Source organism: Zingiber officinale, chromosome 2B, assembly GCF_018446385.1.
Source record: "Zingiber officinale cultivar Zhangliang chromosome 2B, Zo_v1.1, whole genome shotgun sequence".
In the NCBI taxonomy this organism is placed as follows: domain Eukaryota; kingdom Viridiplantae; phylum Streptophyta; class Magnoliopsida; order Zingiberales; family Zingiberaceae; genus Zingiber; species Zingiber officinale.
The window spans coordinates 142,543,625-142,562,206 of NC_055989.1; the positions used below are offsets into that span (position 1 = coordinate 142,543,625).

At 39.5% G+C, this 18,582-nt stretch overlaps 1 long non-coding RNA gene across 4 annotated transcripts; it reads right to left on the minus strand.

The window, feature by feature from the left end:
• Positions 1–42: 42 nt before the first annotated feature.
• On the minus strand, positions 43–4,217 carry LOC122047521. Of its 4 annotated transcripts, none has more exons than XR_006130553.1 (4): positions 4,072–4,217; positions 2,568–3,983; positions 2,396–2,484; positions 43–145 (listed from the first exon to the last, which is right to left on the minus strand). It is a non-coding gene; the product is annotated as an uncharacterized LOC122047521 (long non-coding RNA). The 4 variants fall into 4 exon arrangements; XR_006130551.1 differs by lacking the exon at positions 43–145 and adding an exon at positions 162–669; XR_006130552.1 differs by lacking the exon at positions 43–145 and having other exon boundaries at positions 2,111–2,484; positions 2,568–2,672; positions 3,826–3,983.
• Between the last annotated feature and the right edge of the window lie 14,365 nt (positions 4,218–18,582).

The window sequence follows — 18,582 nt, forward strand, 5'->3', positions numbered from 1 at the left end:
AGAGAAGAGCAGAGCAATCTATTCAAGTTTTTGCTACTGCTATATGAGATTTAGCTCCTCCATGGAGGTGACTGCTCCATCTTCTCATGGAGGCTCCCTTTTCAACGTGAAAGCTCAAATGAAGAAGAAGAAGAAAAAGGAGCAGCTGCAGAAGAAGAATGTACATTACAAAACAGGAATTACAGTATTTGATCATTTAGTAGTTGTTTTTCTTTACTTTGTTTATAACTGATTGGTTAGGCCATGGAGATTACAGCAAGGCTGGAGGAAATAATTAACTATGTGCAGTCATTGCAGAATCAAGTTGGGGTAATCAAAACTATACTCTTTGAGATTAAATATCATAACAAAATATTGTTGAACTTTCCCTATAAATTTTTTTTTAATGTCTCTGTGCAGCTTCTCTCCATGAAACTCGCTGCTGCAACAAGAAGTTATGAAGGGCGCTTAGAAGACCTAATGGAAGCCATAACAACTTCTGTAATTCAACTTTAAAGCATGAATGTTGACGTTGCATGCAATTTGTGTAGTACGTATCTTAGCAAATCGTGCATGCATCTATAAAAGAATCCATCTCCTTGTTTCTAGTTCATGTGAGCCTCAGAAAGGAGTTGCAATGTTCTAGTTCTGCAAAGCTTTCTTTAGTTGAATCCTATTGTCCTGCTCAGCCTGGATTAGGGTGGTAAATGAATCAAAAGTTTATGAACATATTTGATGTTTGATATCATAAGAATTTGTTTATGTTTGTTCAATACACATAAAGTCAATTAAATAATAAATTTGAATGATTCATTAAATTAAATGAACAAATTTGAATACGTATATATTCAGCTCGTTAATGTTCATCAATAAACCTTTATCTATATGATAAATAAATAAATAAAACTTTTAAAATAAATAAATAAACTTGTATTATCAAGGTCAATAATCAATCAAATAAGTTTAAAAATATAAGAGTTTCAAACAAGCTTGAATTAAGACATAAAAAAATCAAGTCAAGTTTAAACAATCATTTCAATAGCTTGATTCATTTTAAACTCGGTTCGGCTTACTTACTTTATCAAATAAAGCTTGAACACTATAAAATTTGGCTCGATTGGACTTGTTTACCGCCCTAGCCTGGATTTCTCCTTCATCAGCAAATCTTTTGGGCACCAGAATTAGACTCACTAACAAACATGATGAGACTGACATATCGATTTGAAAATGATGATTAAGTATGAATTAGTGATGCAAGATGGCATGGAGTGACTGAGATGTACTAGTCCATGGTGTTTGCCACTGTAGAAACGTAGCTTTCATGCATGGCAAAATGCTGTGGCAAGGACAACGTCTTGACTACAGACTTGTCCCAATGCATTAATCGCGGATGCAAAACTGTGAGAACAGGAAATGAAAGGGATTGACATGATTAGGTTTTTGAGTAAGAACGGAAGGTTCAGATGCATCAGAAGATGTTTAGTGATTTCCCTGATGAAGACAAAAGTTGCATGCAGATGGTAGGGGACAAGCAGGATTGCTACAGCTCAATTGATTTTCTTTACATCAACACATCTGGTGGAATGAAGTTTTATCAACTGGAAACTAGCGCCAATTGCTTTTGTTTCCACCAATCGAAGTTTTTGAATGATCCGGATTGTACCAGTTCAACGTACTGTTTAACCATTGAACCAATTGGTCGGGCCACTTGCGCTGAATTCAACCCGTTGGTGGTTGGTGTGTGTAGCCTTAAAGCAAATTGGCCTGCTCATGTGACAGATGAGCTAGGGTGGTTCCTACATGGTAACTTGTGTGCCTCAACACAATTTATACCACTGTATCTATACAAAATGCGCCGATAAAATGTCACATTGCACATCAAACCACGTAGAGCAACGTCATGCTAACATGCAACTCCCTAGCACCCTTAGTATGTATCTCTCTGCAATGTGCTGGCACATGTCCATGTTCACTAATCAATTGGACAGCAACTTGGTGCCAAAGTGAGTTAAAGACTCCAATTGGACAGAAGGGTAGGCACAAAGAAACAGAATGCCGGGCTTTTCTATTTTGTTCTTCAAACCTAAACCCTCTATCTTAAAGAACAGAGGGTAGAAGTTCACGGTAAACAGAGAAAACTCAAGTCCTGACATTCTGGTCTATGAAACTGTTCATGCAGTTTAAACTGCACAAACTTGTAAGTCTCTTACAATTCAACAATTTTAGTCAAGTCATGAAGCCTTTGGAGTATCACTTAGCTAGTCAACAAGAGCACAGAAACCTTCAACAAATCAATCGACTACTGACAAGGTTAATTCATCTCTATAGAATGTGTGACTCAGAGTAAGCAAGGCATAATTCCTTTTTTGACATCAAAAGGCAATCAGGGAAAGGGAGAAAAAAATTAAAATCAAACCTTGCAGCAAGAAGGTCTACAGTCAACAAATGAATCCATGCTGAAGCCGAAGTAATTTCGTTGGTGAATAGTCGTGTCATTCCATCTAACTGAAGACATCACAAAAAAGGATATTAATACTGCACTATAGAAGACAGTAACTTTCATAGCTTACTTCGGCATGAGTGCAAACCTCTGGAATCCTTAATGCGTCTGGAGTCCATGAGAGATGCAGAGGGTAGACATATAGAACTGCTAAGGCAACATATGGCACGCAGCTTACCATATTTCTTCTAGTCTAAAATCCAATACAATGAACAAGAGCATCAAATATTCAAATACTATTAAACATGCACTTTTCTTGCATGCTCTTGCTCTATGCAATTATATTCCTTAAGACTGTGAAATTGACTTGCAAATGCAGAAGTAGGAGCCACAACCATAAGAGTGAAAAAAGAAAGAACAGAAGCTGTGCCCCAAGTGAAGGCACTGTTAGCAATCTGTGTACTTGTATGCCCTAGTGTAAGGAAATATACAATGTTTTTCTTGAGTATGAGGAATTAATTATTCAGTTTCTGATAGGAAGTTGAGCTAAAATCTATGACATGCATTTAATCCAACTTGGCGGAGAAAGAATAATTTTTAACTGAGAAAATTCAGCTTTGCTATTTGCCCCTCTCCCCCTTTCTTTTTTGAAACGCTCTCTATAATTTAAGAGTTGTCATTTTACACCATCTATTTTAAATTTTCATGTCAAAATGCCCCTGCCGCTATCTACGAGGGGTGAATTTGCGTTGCGAACAATGCACATGATTGTCCAAACAATAGGATTCCATGGGTGGCATTGGGATGATCACACGTACTTCACATGGTGCAACATCATTAGTGTTGATGGTGGAGGAGCATTCTAACATAAAAATTGAAACGAAATGGGGGGAATATGGCAACCCTGAAACGATTGGGGTATTTCAAAAAATAATAAAAATATGGGAGGCTAAATGATTTGTTTTTGCAATTTTACCAAGAAATCTGAATGGAGCTAATTAACGAACCAAAAGTTAAAACTTTGCCTAACTCTATAACATAACAACTCAAATCAAATTAATGTAAGCAGTTGATTAATGAACCAAAAGAATATTTAAAATAGGGCAATTTCCAAAATATCCCCAAGGTTTAGCATTTTCTCAAAATACCCTAAGGTTTCCTCAAGGTAAAAATTCTCTCCAATATCACTATTTTGTTGTCGAAATGCCATTCTTCCCTAACAAGGGAGCGATTTTGATGATAACTTTGAAGAGTAATAACAAATGAGTGATTTTTAAGGAAAAAATTGATAATTTCCCTTAAAAAATATATTTTTAGGCAAACAACACTAGCTCGTGTGGACAAGACTAAAATCGTCGATGCCCTAATTACCAACTAACAACAAAAGAGGGCTAGGGTTTTACAACCAGCAGACGGCCGAGATGTTGTTCTCTTGGGGCTGTACTGGATTCTAGATCCCCCAATGAAGCACCATCGACCTTGACGCCCGGTGCGAAGAACTACACCTCCGAGTAAACCAACCCTCCGCCAATGTAACAGCAGATCGCCGCTCAATGGATGCGACCTACAGGAACAAAAAGTGAAACCCAAACCTATGAATCAGAAACCTAGATCAAGTATTCGGATCTGTGGCCGGGAAGATGATACCTTACCGAGAGAAGTTGAGTAGGAAGGGAGCAGGAGGAGGAGGAAGAGGGCCGGCATCTCCTCTGCGGAGAGCAGGAGCACAATGATGGAAGCGGGTTCCGGCATCTCTTATTACATAGCCGCGCCGATGAATGGTGAGCGCGACGGCGACAAGTGCAAAGACTTCGCCGCCCGGTATTTATTTATTTATTAATTTATTTGGCAGGGTAATTGGGCGCCGTTTTTTTTTTTTTTACATATTTACCGATTAATCCTGGATCTCATAGAATTTTTCACCTGCCACAAAAATAAATTGAGTTTATTAAAAAAAAAATTGTCCGTTAATTAAGGAGGACCCGTTCAAAACTTATAAAAGGGCGCCTCTACCCTTTATTTCATATCTGATGTTTTTTTAATATAAAATATAGGTATTCTGTTGTTACTATCAGATTAATATTTTTTTTTACCAAACATAAAATATAAATGGATGGTTTAACCTCTTAAAAGATAGAGCGTATTTTATTGCTCCAAGAGTGTAGTAAAGTGATAAAATACTTAGGGACAACTAAGAGAATAAAATTCAAATTCCAATAATAAAGATGAATATTCTAATGAACACTTACATAAAAAAAGACATTTTATATATTATATATATTGTCCGACGTCTCCTGCACCAAGGACATCCCTGAGAAAAACTAGACCCTGAGAGAAATTATATATTAGGTCATTTAGGTCCTTTCTTTTACATTAGCTTTTATATATATATATATATATATATATATATATATATATATATATATATATATATATATATATATATATATATAGATATATATAAAATAGTAGTTATATCATAATCAAAGTAAATCAAAATATGTAACTGAAGAAACTACACACTACATAATATTTTACATAATTTTTCAAAATAATTTATTCAATAATCATTATTATTTTAAATGCACTCTTTTGTTATATATATATTTTTAAGCAAAGTCATCAATTAGGGCATCATATGAGATATCCTCTTATCCTATCTGAAGGTTATGAGATGATGCGCTGGCTCCGATGGATTATTGATCGAAGAATAATGAGCTTTTAGAGATCTGAAAGAACTCCTCAACGATCATGTACACAATTAGACGAGCCAACAAAGCGTTAGTGACATAAGACCAAGATGGAAATCCCTGGCTAGGTCCTTCGATGCTCAAGTCAGTTTTCTCTCTTGAAAGTGGAAGAAGAATAGTAGTGAAAGTGCAAAAAAATAGGACTTCAGATACAAATATTTGTGTAGCTTGCTAGCGGAGAGGATTCTCCTTTTTATACCATCTCACAGAACCTCCGCGATCGTGAGGTGATTCCCGATTTGTTAGAGTTTATTAGATGATAGAAAAAAGTACAACCTGGGTATTCCATGATAGTTCCGAGGAATTTTTTTTCTACCCACATATGTACCTCTTTTATCGCTTATGTTCCACGCTATTACTAAAGTTGTTGAAGGAGAACGCTGCTATAACTGACTCATTAATGAGAAACCAATTAGTTTTCACAGTAGATTTTAAGAGAATATTCCCCGACAATTATGACAGTCTGTCAAAATATTGTCTGCTATTTGCCTTTTGAATGCATCTCAGCCGCTCCACCAGGCCAACCACATTACTTATTATTGTATTAATCTGCTCAACCATACATTAAATACTGTAAAAACTTGTTTAGAAACTAATATAATACCCTTATTATGTCATAAGTTTACTTGAGGAGTCATATAATAAAGCATGTATGTTAGAACTATATTTTAGAGGTACTATACCTTCAGGTAATTTAAACCCGTCCGACCTTTAACATGTCAGGCATATACAAAGATGCATATGTTCAATCTATCCCCATCCGAATGATAGTGTATGTGTAAAGAGTTTTATGAGACAAAATATTATTAAGTCCGTCTGAGCCTTTCTCAACCGGGTGTTCACAAAGGACCTTATGTTCGTTCAGCCTTTACCTGTCCGAACGTGTATCAAGAGTTATATATATATAAGGTTAAGTATCTCTGGGTCCGTCAGAGATTTGTTCAGTCGGGCATTCACAGAGAACCTTATATTCGTTCAGCCTTTACCCGGCCAAACACGTATTGAGAACTATATATATAAGGTTAAGTATCTCTGGGTTCGTCCGGGCTTTGCCCGGTCGGGCGTTTACAGAGAGAAATATATATATAGTATCTCTGGGTTTGTCCGAGCTTTGCCCGACCGGGCGTTCACAGAGAATCTTATATTCGTTCAGCCTTTACCCTACTGAACACGTATCGAGAGAGATATATATAAGATTAAGTATCTCTGGGTCCATCCGAGCTTTGCCCGGCCAGGCGTTCACGGAGAACCTTATATTCATTCAATCTTTACCCAGCCGAACACGTATCGAGAACTATATATATATATATATATATATATATATATATATATATATATATATATATATATATATATATATATATTGTAGGATCGAAAAGAATTTAGATATCTCCACAATGACATGATATTGTCCACTTTGGGTCTAGACCCTCATGGCTTTGCTCTTGGGCTCTCCCCAAAAGGCCTCATACCAATGGAGATATCTTTTACTCTTATAAACCCATGATCTTTTCTATGTGTTTTCAATATGTGACTATGTTTGCAACCTTACAACCCCAACAATCTCCCCCTCAAACAAAGGACCACAGGCTTCCCACGTCCCATCCTCGACCCACCAGGTCGTCTTGCCCCTCGGTCCACCCGACCTACTAGGACTTCCTTGCCTAGTCGCAACTAGGACTTCTTGCCTAGTTTCTAGTCCTCTTGATCCGAACATAGGAGTCCACACTTTCTTTGTTCAAAGTCAATATTGTACCCACATGGTTCAATCAGACCATAGCTCCTGTGCACAGTCAGCGATTAAACCTTCTGGCAGTCCGGGCTCTGATACCACTTGTTGGTCCCTTTGGTGGCCGGTAAGAGGGGAGGGGTGAATTGCACTACAAAATAAAACAACCATTTCTCGGATTTTCAACTTAAATAAAAGAACTTGTAATTAAAATAAAGAAACTAAGTAAAAGAATAGACACAAGAAGGTTTACTTGGTTTGCAATCAGGAGATTGCTAATCCAAGGAAAATAGGACGCACTATCTGATGTCTCCTTCGGGCGGAGTAGACTCTTACAGCGTTAACAACACAGACAGAAGTATAAAGCATAGAGAAATGGATTACAAGTGAATTGAATAAACTGTGCAGAACAGTGCTATATTTATAGTACTATTCGGGGCACCCCGAACGGTCCAAGCGCCCTGGGGGGATAAACTTTATCCCCTAACGTTCATATAGAGTCAAAACTTGATCTGGTCAAAAGTCGAGTCCGGGTGCCCGGAAGCATCCCGGGCGCTCGGACCAGGAAAGTCAACAGGATTAAATTTTCTCGGTCCGGGACCTCTGCTCCGGTTCAGATCGTCTCGGTCTGGGTCTTTTGTTCCAGCTCCACAAGCTTTGGTGATCTCGGCCATCCGGAATAGGGCTCACCCGAACCCAAGTTCTGGCCTTCTCCTCGAGCAGCCTTCCTCCCCGATTTCTTGTCCCTCGAACGTCGCGTACGTTCTTCTCTTCCACCGGTGTACTCTTCCGTGGTCACCTCGTCCCTCGGACGCACCGAGCCCGTTGGCTCTCTCACGTGTCGTCCTTCTCGTTGGTCGCGTCTTCCGCTCGACTTCCTGTGCTCCTAAGCTCCTGTACACTTAGACACAAGGGTTAAAACAAACAGGATCTAACTTAACTTGTTTGATCACATCAAAACACCTTGGGGTTCCAACAATCTCCCCCTTTTTGATGTGAGTAACCCAAGTTAAGCTAGGGTAAAAAAAACATAAAGTAAAAATAAAATTTTGCAAATAAGTGCAAAGATTCTTTAATAGAAAAAATTTATACCTCCCCCTAGACTTAACATTCTTCTCTCCCTTTGATCACATAAAAAAATAGGGTTCTTTTGACAAGTCTAAGGTTAACTCTAACTTTAAAAAAAAATTAAGTATTAAAAAAAAAATCTAAGTTAGAAATTTTTGAGAATTTTCCAAAGAATTTAAATGTGCAAAATTTTCTAAGTAAACAAATTTCTATTTTTAATTTTCTTTAGAATAAATTTAAGAATAATTAAGCATAGAATTTTTGTGCAACAAAAAAAACTTTTAAAAAATTTTCATAAGTAAAAAGAAATTCTAAGGCAAATTGCAAAAAAAAAAAAAAGTTTTTTTTAAAAAAATTTTAATTTAGACAAAAAAATATCTTCTCATAATTTTTTTTATGTATTATTTTCCAAAATGAATTGACTAACTTTTTAAAGCATTTTTTTTAAAAAAATAATTTAATACTTTTTTAGTTAGTCAATTAAACTCTTATTTTGATACTTGGCTTCTAGGCAGTGGCGAGACACTAGGCCTTCTTGGTTATTGGAGCAACAACCACTTTCTTAGACAAAGCCGCATAAAGAAATTAAATGTTTAATTTTCTTGCTGAAAATGCTAAGTCTAATTTTAATTTTTTAAATTAAACAAGTTTTTGGAACCCAATAGAGGTTTCTTCCTACAGGGTTAATCAAGTATTTTCTAGGCACATAGGCTTTTGATATTTTTCTGATTTGATTTTGGTGAAACCAATAATACTAGTTTAATTCTCTATAATTTTTAAAAGCAGAAATATTTGAACATGTAAGGGTGCGTTTGGTTTGCACCGTTTTCATTTTCATTTTCTGGAAAATGCGCGTTTTCTAGAAAACAGAAAATGACTTTTTGTCATTCTCTGTTTTTCTAGAAAACGATAGCCAATTTTTTAGAAAACGCACGCGGAAAACGCAAACCAAACACCATTTTCCAGAAAACGCGCGTTTTCCAGAAAATGAAAATGGAAAACGCGCGTACCAAACGCCCCCTAAACTTTTTCAAATTTTCTATTTCTTCTTTTAATTTATCATTTTCAAATTTTATTTTATCAAAGTCTTCTATTAGACAAGATTTTGCCAAAACTCTTTTTATTTCTAAAATTTCATTTTTAATTTGGTATTTTTATTTTCTAATTTGTACATGGATTTTGTCATAGCCTTAATACCAAAATAAAGTTGATCAGAAGGTAAGAGGCATACCTCACTTACCATGTCAGACTTGAAATCTGACTCTCCCCCTGCTTCGCTGCATTCATCTGAAGTCGCTCCCCCTTCATCGATGCTAGGTTCTGATGTACTTTGCCCTTCATAGCTTGCTATCAATGTTAGCCCAGCATATTCTTGTATCTCGGACTCAGATGATGAAGTATCGTCCCAAGTAGCTTTTAGATTCTTGTACTTCTTGGGTATCTTGACTTTGTCCTTCTTTAATTTTGGGCAATCTTCTTTAAAGTGTCCTTCCTTTTGACACTGGTATAAATGAACCCTTTTTCTATTTCTCGGATTCTTCTTATTCTATATTTCTTTAAATTTATTAGATCGAAAGAATTTTCTAAAGTTTCTTACCATATACGCTTCTTGATCTTCTTCTGAGTCTGGCTCGGGTTCATCCTTTTTGGTTGCGTTTAGCGCCATAATCTGGCTTGATTCCTTTGTTGTCCCTGCACATCTGGTTTCATGTAATTCAAGAGTAGAAAAATAACTCTTCTAAGGTACTTACCTCCAGGTCCTTTGAAATATAGTAGGCGTCGATGATTGACGTCCATTATGGAGTTCTGGGAAATGCATTGAGTGTGTAGCGTATGGTATCCCGGTTGGTTACCATTTCATCGAGGTTCTCGAGACCGGTAATTAATTCCTTTACCTTCGCGTGTAGATCGGCTACCTTCTCACCTTTTTCTAGACGGATGTTCGTCAGTTTGTTCCGAAGGATGTCTCTTCTTGCTAGTTTGGCTTCGGACGTGCCTTCGTGAAGCTACAGGAATTTTTCCCAGAGTTCTTTGGCCGACGAGTAGCTTCCGACGCGGTTGACTTCTTGAGGCGGCAGCACGCTTAGCAGGTGATACTCCGCTCGGTTGTTCACTATGGAATCATTCTGCTCCTTCTTCGTCCAGAGACTCTCTTCTTTTTCTTCTCCATGTTGTTTAGTAGGAGCTACAAAACCATATTTAATAATTAGGCAAATTTCGAAATCAGTTTTCAGAAATAACTCCATACGACGCTTCTGTTGGGACCGATGTGCCCGCTAGAGGGGGGAGTGAATAGCGTTTCGTCGCGCTTGCATCGGTTTGCTTCGTCTTGTTGTTGTGCAGCGGAATACTCGAAGATAAACACTCACAATGCTAACACCTAGGATTTACTTGGTATCCACCTCAAGAAGAGGTGATTAATCCAAGGATTCACACACGACACGCTATCTCCACTAATAACAACTCCTTCTCGGTCGCAGCCGGAGGCGGAGAAGCCTCGTACAAACTCACACACAACACAAACACAAATACAAGAAGAAATTCTAAGAATACAAGTGAATACACCTTTCTTCTTGCTAATTGTTGTTGCATCTTGAACCTTGAAGATGCTCCTCAAGTGCCTTCAAGAACTGGCGTGAGTGCTGAAGAAATCGCTGTGAAGATTGCTGTAAGTTCGCAGGAAAAGATCACAAAGATCTACGGAGAAATCGCTCCGCAACAACTATATCATGTACTCCCAATCGATTCAAATCATCCTCAATCGATTGCCACATCGGCACCGCTCCATCGCAGTCATCCATCACCTGCATCCTGCGTAACGGTCGAATCCCAATCGATCGGCCAATCGATTGGGACAGTCTGAATCAATCCACCGATCGATTCAGATGCTTTCTGTGTTCTCGCGATCGCGCGAGAACTCCCAGCTTCAATCGATCGACCGATCGATTGGAGATTTCCAATCGATTGCCCGATCGATTGGGAAGGCCTCTGTGCTCGCGACTCATGCTCCCAATCGATTGGGCCATTTCTTCCTTCGCAGCACACTCCAATCGATCGGCTGATCGATTGGAACCTGGTTCAATCAATTTCCCAATCGATTGACCATCCTGGACTTAACTCAATCTCAAGTCCAAAGTCTCCAATCCAACACCCGGTCAACCGTGACCTGTTGGGTTTCCATGCCTAGCATTTGGCCACACCCGACCAACCTTAAACTAGCCTTCTAGCCTCCTCCATCAGCCTTGCGTCCCTCAGATATCTCCCCATCCTTCACGCCTTGCTTTTAGGAGCTTCCTTCGGCCTCATCCTAGTTGTCGGATTCTCCTTGCCAAGTCACACTAGGACTTACTTTACCAAGACCACATGCTTGGACTTACAACCTTTGCCAAGATCAGACTTAGACTTTCCGTTGCCTGGATGCTCACCAGGACTTCCCAATTGCCTGGCTCCTCACCAGGACTTTCTCCTTTGCCAAGATCACACTTGGACTTTCAGTTGCCTGACTCCTCACCAGGACTTCCCAAATGCCTGGCTCCTCACCTGGACTTTCTCCTTTGCCAAGATCACACTTGGACTTTCCAATTTGCCTAACATCCAGTTAGGACTTCCACCACTGCCTAAACTCCAGTTAGGACTTCCATACGCCTAACCTCCAGTTAGGGCTTTCCCAGTCAAGTTTCCTGTCAACCTTGACCTACTTGACTTGTATTCTCATCAACTTGGTCAACCCTTTGACCATCTCCATAATCGGACGATTGCTTCAGCAATCTCCTTATATTGTTAAATATCAAAACTCAAATTCTGACTCAAGCTTGACTCGACTCAAGCTTAGTCAAACTGGTCAAACTTGACCTAGGAAAATTACCCTAACAATCTTCCCCTTTTTGATGTTTGACAATACCTCTAAGTTAGGCTAAATTTCATAGCCTTAACCTCTTCTTTATACCAAGGCTAAATCCCATAGCCTTAACCTCTTCTTTATACCAAGGCTAAATCTCATAGCCTTAACCCTTTCATGACAAGGTATGAATGAAGGTTTCCTTCATTCTCTCCCTTTCCTAGAGGGCAAACTTCCCTTGCTTGGGATGAAGGCCTAACTTAACCTTCCATTCTCCCCCTTTGTCACACATCAAAAACTGAAAACAAACTCTTCTCTATAAGAGTTAACTCTACGTTGTTGACAACCTCATATGTTGTTAACAACCCCACAATGAAGATCTCATATTCTTCATTGCCGCCTAAGCTCCCCATTGAGCTCTACTTCACTTCACAATGCTCATCCTAGAGCATGCATCAACTTCCCAATGAAACTCTCATTCATTGTATTCAATGCTCCCCCTTGAGCAGTAATCTTCTTTTCAATGCTCATCCAAGAACATTTTTCACTTTACCAATAAATGTATGATCCCCTTCATTAACCCAATGCTCCTCCTTGAGCAGTAATCTACTTCACAATGCTCATCTGAGAGCATTTATCATCCTAGAAACGAAGATAACCAATCTTCCACTATTCCCCAATACTCGACCCTGAGTATTATCCAGCACGAAGGTTTAACTCCCGTCCAAGGTCCTTAAAGATAAATTTTCATGCATTCAAGGAGTAGCTCCCCCTAAAAACATAGTCAAACTTCTGTCATTGCACCAACAATGACTTGGAGTTCCTACAAAGTTAGGAAAACCAAAACTTGAAGTTTTGAGGTTCAAAATTCAATAATAAAACTAAACCTCACCTTAAACTTCATCTAACTCTACCTTAACCAATCCATACCTGCTTTCATCATGAAAGCTCCCCTAAATGTATACTAGTGTATTCCAAAGGGTGAGGAATGGTTATTGGAACTTGAAGTGGCTTAAAGTGCTAAAATCAAGCTTTTCAGGCCAAAATCAGACTTCCCAATCGATTGAAGTTGGGACTCAATCGATTGAAATCACTTCAATCGATCCATTGATCGATTCCGCAAGATACTGCTCGCAGAAATTCCCTCTGAATCGATCCACTGATCGATCCATCATGGGTCAATCGATCAGTTGATCGATTCACTGACCTTCTGTTAGCGGGAATTGACTTCCCAATCGACCGACTGATCGATTGGGTTTCTGATTTCCTGAAATTTTGTTTCAGCGAAATTCAGAAACTCCCCAAAAATTCTACAAAATTTTAAAAATCATAAAAATTCATGTAGATATTATTTAGAATATATTCTATCAAAAAAATAATTTTTTATGAAAATACTTCCTATTTTCAAATATTGACACAAATTTGAAAACTCTTGAAAACTTCAATGTTTTCTCCTAGTTTGTGTCTAACTTTTCAATGATGAATACTATCAAAAGATAGTCTTCACCAAGATTTTCAAAAGCATTTTAAAACCATTTTAAAAACCAATATTCAACCATGTTCTTTGGGCTCAATGCACATGACTTGTACATTAGCTTTTCCAATGATTAGAAGATACATAACTATGTGTTTTGATGAACCTAAAACTCAACAAGATGCACTAAATCAACATCTTGAGTTTTGTTCACCATCCTAACATCTCACTTATATCTAATGTGTACTAAAACACATACAACTCACCTTATGATTCTTTGTGAGATGTAAATTTTGTTTTACCCTAAACTAAGGGATCATGCATATCTATCTAGGCATTATGAGACTTGTGATCATCCACTTAGGATGTCATTTGATATAATCTCAGTTGTTGAGATCTTTACCATTCATAATAAATGTCTTTTGTCCTTAATTACAAGGAAATTGACATGATGCATGCTAATTAATGGCATACATCAAAATAAGCAATTTTAAAAAAAATGCTATTGCTACATGATGTATGTATGACATGACATGGTATTTTTTATGTTTTGCATAATAAGCATGAATGCTACACATGATATCATAACATATGATAGGCAATTAATCATGACACTTTAGCATAAGTAAAATATACCTAGATAATCTATCTAAGTATCCTTAATTCTTAGCTAGACCTTAAAATTCTAATCCTAGATTGTCTATTTCTTGAAGAAATGCCAGAACCCAACTTGGCATGTCTTTTCCCCTTTCTTATTTGTGTCTGATCCTGTTCGTGCACTAAGTGGATGGAAACTGGGGACGCGGCGCTCTCTACTGCTCCCAGGTGATCTTCACAGCGACGTAAGCCTTCGATGAACCTGCAACAAAGTCGGGCCGGGAAGGGGTTCCCGACGACGACCCTCCGACGCTCAAGTCAGGCGATGGCGAGAAGAAACAAAGGCAGAATAGAGACTGTGGCTACAGTAGATCAGGAGAAAAATTATACCTCCGTCGAAGTCCGGGGGTCTTTATATAGGACCCCGGAGAGGGGCATGCACGCTTCCCAAGGCGTGCACGTTCCTCCAAGCATACTTTGGAATGACTGTGTCAGAAAAGCGTGTCTGACGCCATACCGCAATTGTCCGAGCATATCTCTATCATGGCAGCGGAAACTTCGTTCGTACGATCCTTGGTACGGCCCGGCCACCGACCATGCTGCTTGTTGGCGGCAGACGTCTCGAGGATGATATCACTAGCTGCCCCTTTTGTCCTCTTCTAAGCCCTTTGTCTCTAATTGGGTCGGACGGGCTGATCGCTCGGCCTCCAGGGCGCCCGGGTATACACGCACCCCGGACCGGGCGAGACGGTCGCTCGGTCACATACTCGGATGGGGCACCGACTAGTTGTTCTGCAATTCGGCCGAGCAGCTTACCTACTCGGCCTAGCGGTTCCTCTATAAAAGAGCTTGTGAGCGTTGGAAGCTCAACCCGAGGTCGAGCTGTCTTCGTGCCGGCCCGGAGTCTACTCAGGTCGGTCGTCCAGGAGACTTCCTCCCTGCTCGGCCGGACCTTTGACTCTCCCGTGTCATTGACCCCTTCCTCTGTGGGCCCCCGATCCTTACCACTGGATCACGTGTCTTCCCTTCAAGTCTAGTCGAAGGAGGCGACAAGTCCGACTGACTGGACCGTTGGCTTGGTGGCGTGTCTGCTACTCGGCTACTGATGTTAGTGTCTATCTGATCGGGGACTACGCAAATGGGTAATGCCGATCGGCACGTCACCGGTTAGCACTTGGCAAATTTTGTTTGTCGGTGGTTGTCACGCCGCTCCGGCAGTGGTCAATGCTGGTATCCCTAGAAACTCCTCGAGATTCATGCAAATCAACGCCATTAAGGCTAAGCACGCAACCATGCCACATAATGGTGCTCATTAAATGCGACCTGTGAGCGGGCGCCACGTGGTCGCGCAGCCATCATCTCTCGCTCGAGCTGTCAGGGCTGATGTGACCTTTGGCTTTTCAAATTCGACGGTCGGATTCTCTCCTCGGATCTCTTGACCTGGATCAGACGGTTCCGGTCGATCGAGCCCAACGTTTATAAGGGCATCTCCTCTTCCCCAGCCGCTTCGCGTTATCGCGTGTGCGCATTCGAGGGCTTCCGCTTAATCTCGTTCAGTGTTCCGGCGAACTCGTTTCTCTACGCTCCGGTGATCCCTCGCCTCCTCCTTCGGTCATATCTTCTGTAAGGCTCCCTCGCCCCTCTCCTTTCAGTTCTTTTGCGTTTTTCTTTGCGCTTTCGCCGTATTCGTGCCCCCCTTAGATATTGTTCCGACCATTCTGATGGATCGAAAGCGCTAGAGGGGGGGGGGGTGAATAGCGCTCGTGGCTATTTCGTTTTTCGAAATCCGTAACTCGTACGTGAAACTAATAGAGTAATAAGCAGCGGAATAAAGACAGTCAAACACAGAGACACAGGGAATTACTTCGTTCGGAGCCTAAGGCGACTCCTACTCGAAGGCCCACGATCCTTGATCGCTTCCGGTGGGCAACAACTATAATATCGTGAATAAGTACAAGGAAATAAGTACAACTGGAATTGAAATAATACCGACAACAAAATAATAACTGAAGCTTTAGGTCGTCGGCGACTGTAACAGCACTTTAGAGTCGTTTCTTGAGCAGCACACAGCAGAAGGAAAGCTTGTTGAATCGTTGTATTGAAGCTGCACCTCAACCCTCTTTTTATATGACATTCAGGGCGCCTGGATCCTTTCCGGGCGCCTGGAGTGTGACGTGACCAACCAACCAGGATGCTCCACGTGGCGAAGTCGCGCAGGGGATAAAAGTTGGTCCAGGGGGCCCGGACCTGTTCCGGGCGCCCGGACCTGTTCCGGTTGCCCGGACCTCCGGGTGCCCTGATCCGTCTCGGGCGCCCGGACCACGTTTTTCCAGCAGGTTCTTCACCTGCAAAACAAGGTTAGTCCGAGCAAATACCCTGCAAGACAGCTTTAGAATCTGATAAAACATTGTAAAGAATAACCGACAGTCTTCGGACTGTCTGAGTCTGACTTCAGATTTCCAACCGGAAACCCTAGGTCGACCCGACGCCTACTGTTCCCTCTACGGGGAACGCGTCCTCACCTACTCCCCTCAGGAAAGATTACCTGATGCCAGTCCGGTCCTCCAGACCGACTGGACTTTCCGCCTAGGGTTACCACCCCCTAGGACCTAGGGTTACCGCCCCCTAGGACCTAGGGTTACCGCCCCCTAGGGTTTTTCTCCACCTAGGGTTACCACCCCCTAGGACCTAAGGTTGCCGCCCCTTAGGGTTTTCCGCCACCTAGGGTTACCGCCCCCTAGGACCTAAGGTTGCCGCCCCTTAGGGTTTTCCCTCACCTAGGGTTACCACCCCCTAGGACCTAAGGTTACCACCCCTTAGGATTTTCCCTTTGCCTAACCGCAGCTAGGACTTTCCTGAAACACTTATTCAAACATGTTAGATCACACACTAACTTAACTTTGAATCCTTTGCCATTATCAAAACTAAGGTTCGATCGTCGGATGCTTCCCGCACCAACAATCTCCCCCTTTTTGATAATGGCAACCAAAATTCAAGGTTAAGTACAAGAAATATGATGTTATGTATAAGCACAAGACACAGGATAAGCGTGATAGCAAGATAAACATAGCTCCCCCTTAATATAAGCTCCCTTTAAACTATTTTCTTTGAATTTCTCTACTCTTTCTTTGAATTTGAATTTCTATTTTTATTTCTTTCTTTGAATTTCTCTACTCTCCCCCTTTGCCATATATCAAAAAATGAGCTAGTTTTAAAAAACTTAATTTTTCAAGACAAAATTTAGAGAAACCATTTAACTTAGTCAAGGAGCAAGTGAAAGGCAACACCTTAAAATAGCAATATTTTTCAAAATTTTATCAATTGAGAAATTTTTAACTTCAAAAAATTTTCAACCAAAATTTTCAACTTGAGAAATTTTCAAACAAAATTTTCAACTTCAAAAATTTTCAAACAAGATTTTCAACTTAAAAAAATTTTTAAACAAAATTTTTCAATTTCAGCAAATTTTCAAAAAAAATTTCAATTTCAGCAAATTTTCAAACAAAATTTTTCAACTTCAAAAATTTTCAAACAAGATTCTCAACTTTAAAAATTTTCAAGAAAATTTTTTTTCAACTTCAGAAATTTTCTAACAAAATTTTCAGCTTCAGAAATTTTTAAAAAAAAATTAAAAAAAAATATTCAGGTGTTTAAGGAAAATTTCCAAGGAAAAATTTTTAACTTAAAAATTTCAAAGTTTTAATTAATACTGCTTTAAGAAAATCTTTAACTTAAATTTTTTTTTTTAAAGTTTTAAAGAAAATAATACTTAAAAACTTTAAAGTTTTAAAGTAGAGAACACTTGAAAGTTTTAAATTTGGAGAAAGTTTTTGAGAAAGCTGCTTAAGGCATGTTTTTGAAATGTATTTCAAGAATACATAAGACAAAGGAGAAGCGATGACCTTATTTTTAGATAGCTTGCCATTTGTTTTAGTAAGGTATCAGAGCCCTAAAGTCCAAGCATGAGTCAATATTTGTTTTATCAGGTATCAGATCTTTTAAGTACAGACATGCTTAAACTTCTAATTTCCTTCACCAACTGTCTAACCGTTTAGCTACTTGTTGATTGCCTAGAGGGCAACAGTGTTCACTTAGTTAGTCAAGTCAAGTCAAGTCAATAGATCCAGTTAGATTTGACTAAGGCTGGAAGACTTGATTTGATTACTTTTGATCACGTATTTAACGCCCAAACTCATATTGATGCACAGAAATAAGCATTCTCGAGTCCAGGCTGTACCCTATACATCTCACACCGTTCTATGTTTTACAAACACAATCAAGGTATACCTAGGTGTTTGTGAGATGCTCTGGCTGAGTCCTGGGGGAACATGATTTCTAGGGGAAATCCTGGGCTAAACCTAACTTTTGAAAGTCTAGTAAAGTAGGGATTTTGAAAAATCAAGTTTTGCCTAGAATTTTAAAAATGTTATTAAAAGACTGATCTATTCTACCCAACACATTCCTATTTGTCTTCTAAGTGTACTGAACTCAAGTTCATGTAAGGGTTTTGTAAAGATGTCAGCTAGGTTTGATTTTGACTCAACATAGTTGAGTACAATATCACCCTTAGCTACATGATCCCTTACAAAGTGGTGTTTTACTTCTATATGTTTAGTCCTTGAGTGATGAATTGGGTTTTTTGTTAGGTTTATTGAACTTATGTTATCAATCGAGATTTTTGTTTTTTGATATTCAAGTTGATAGTCT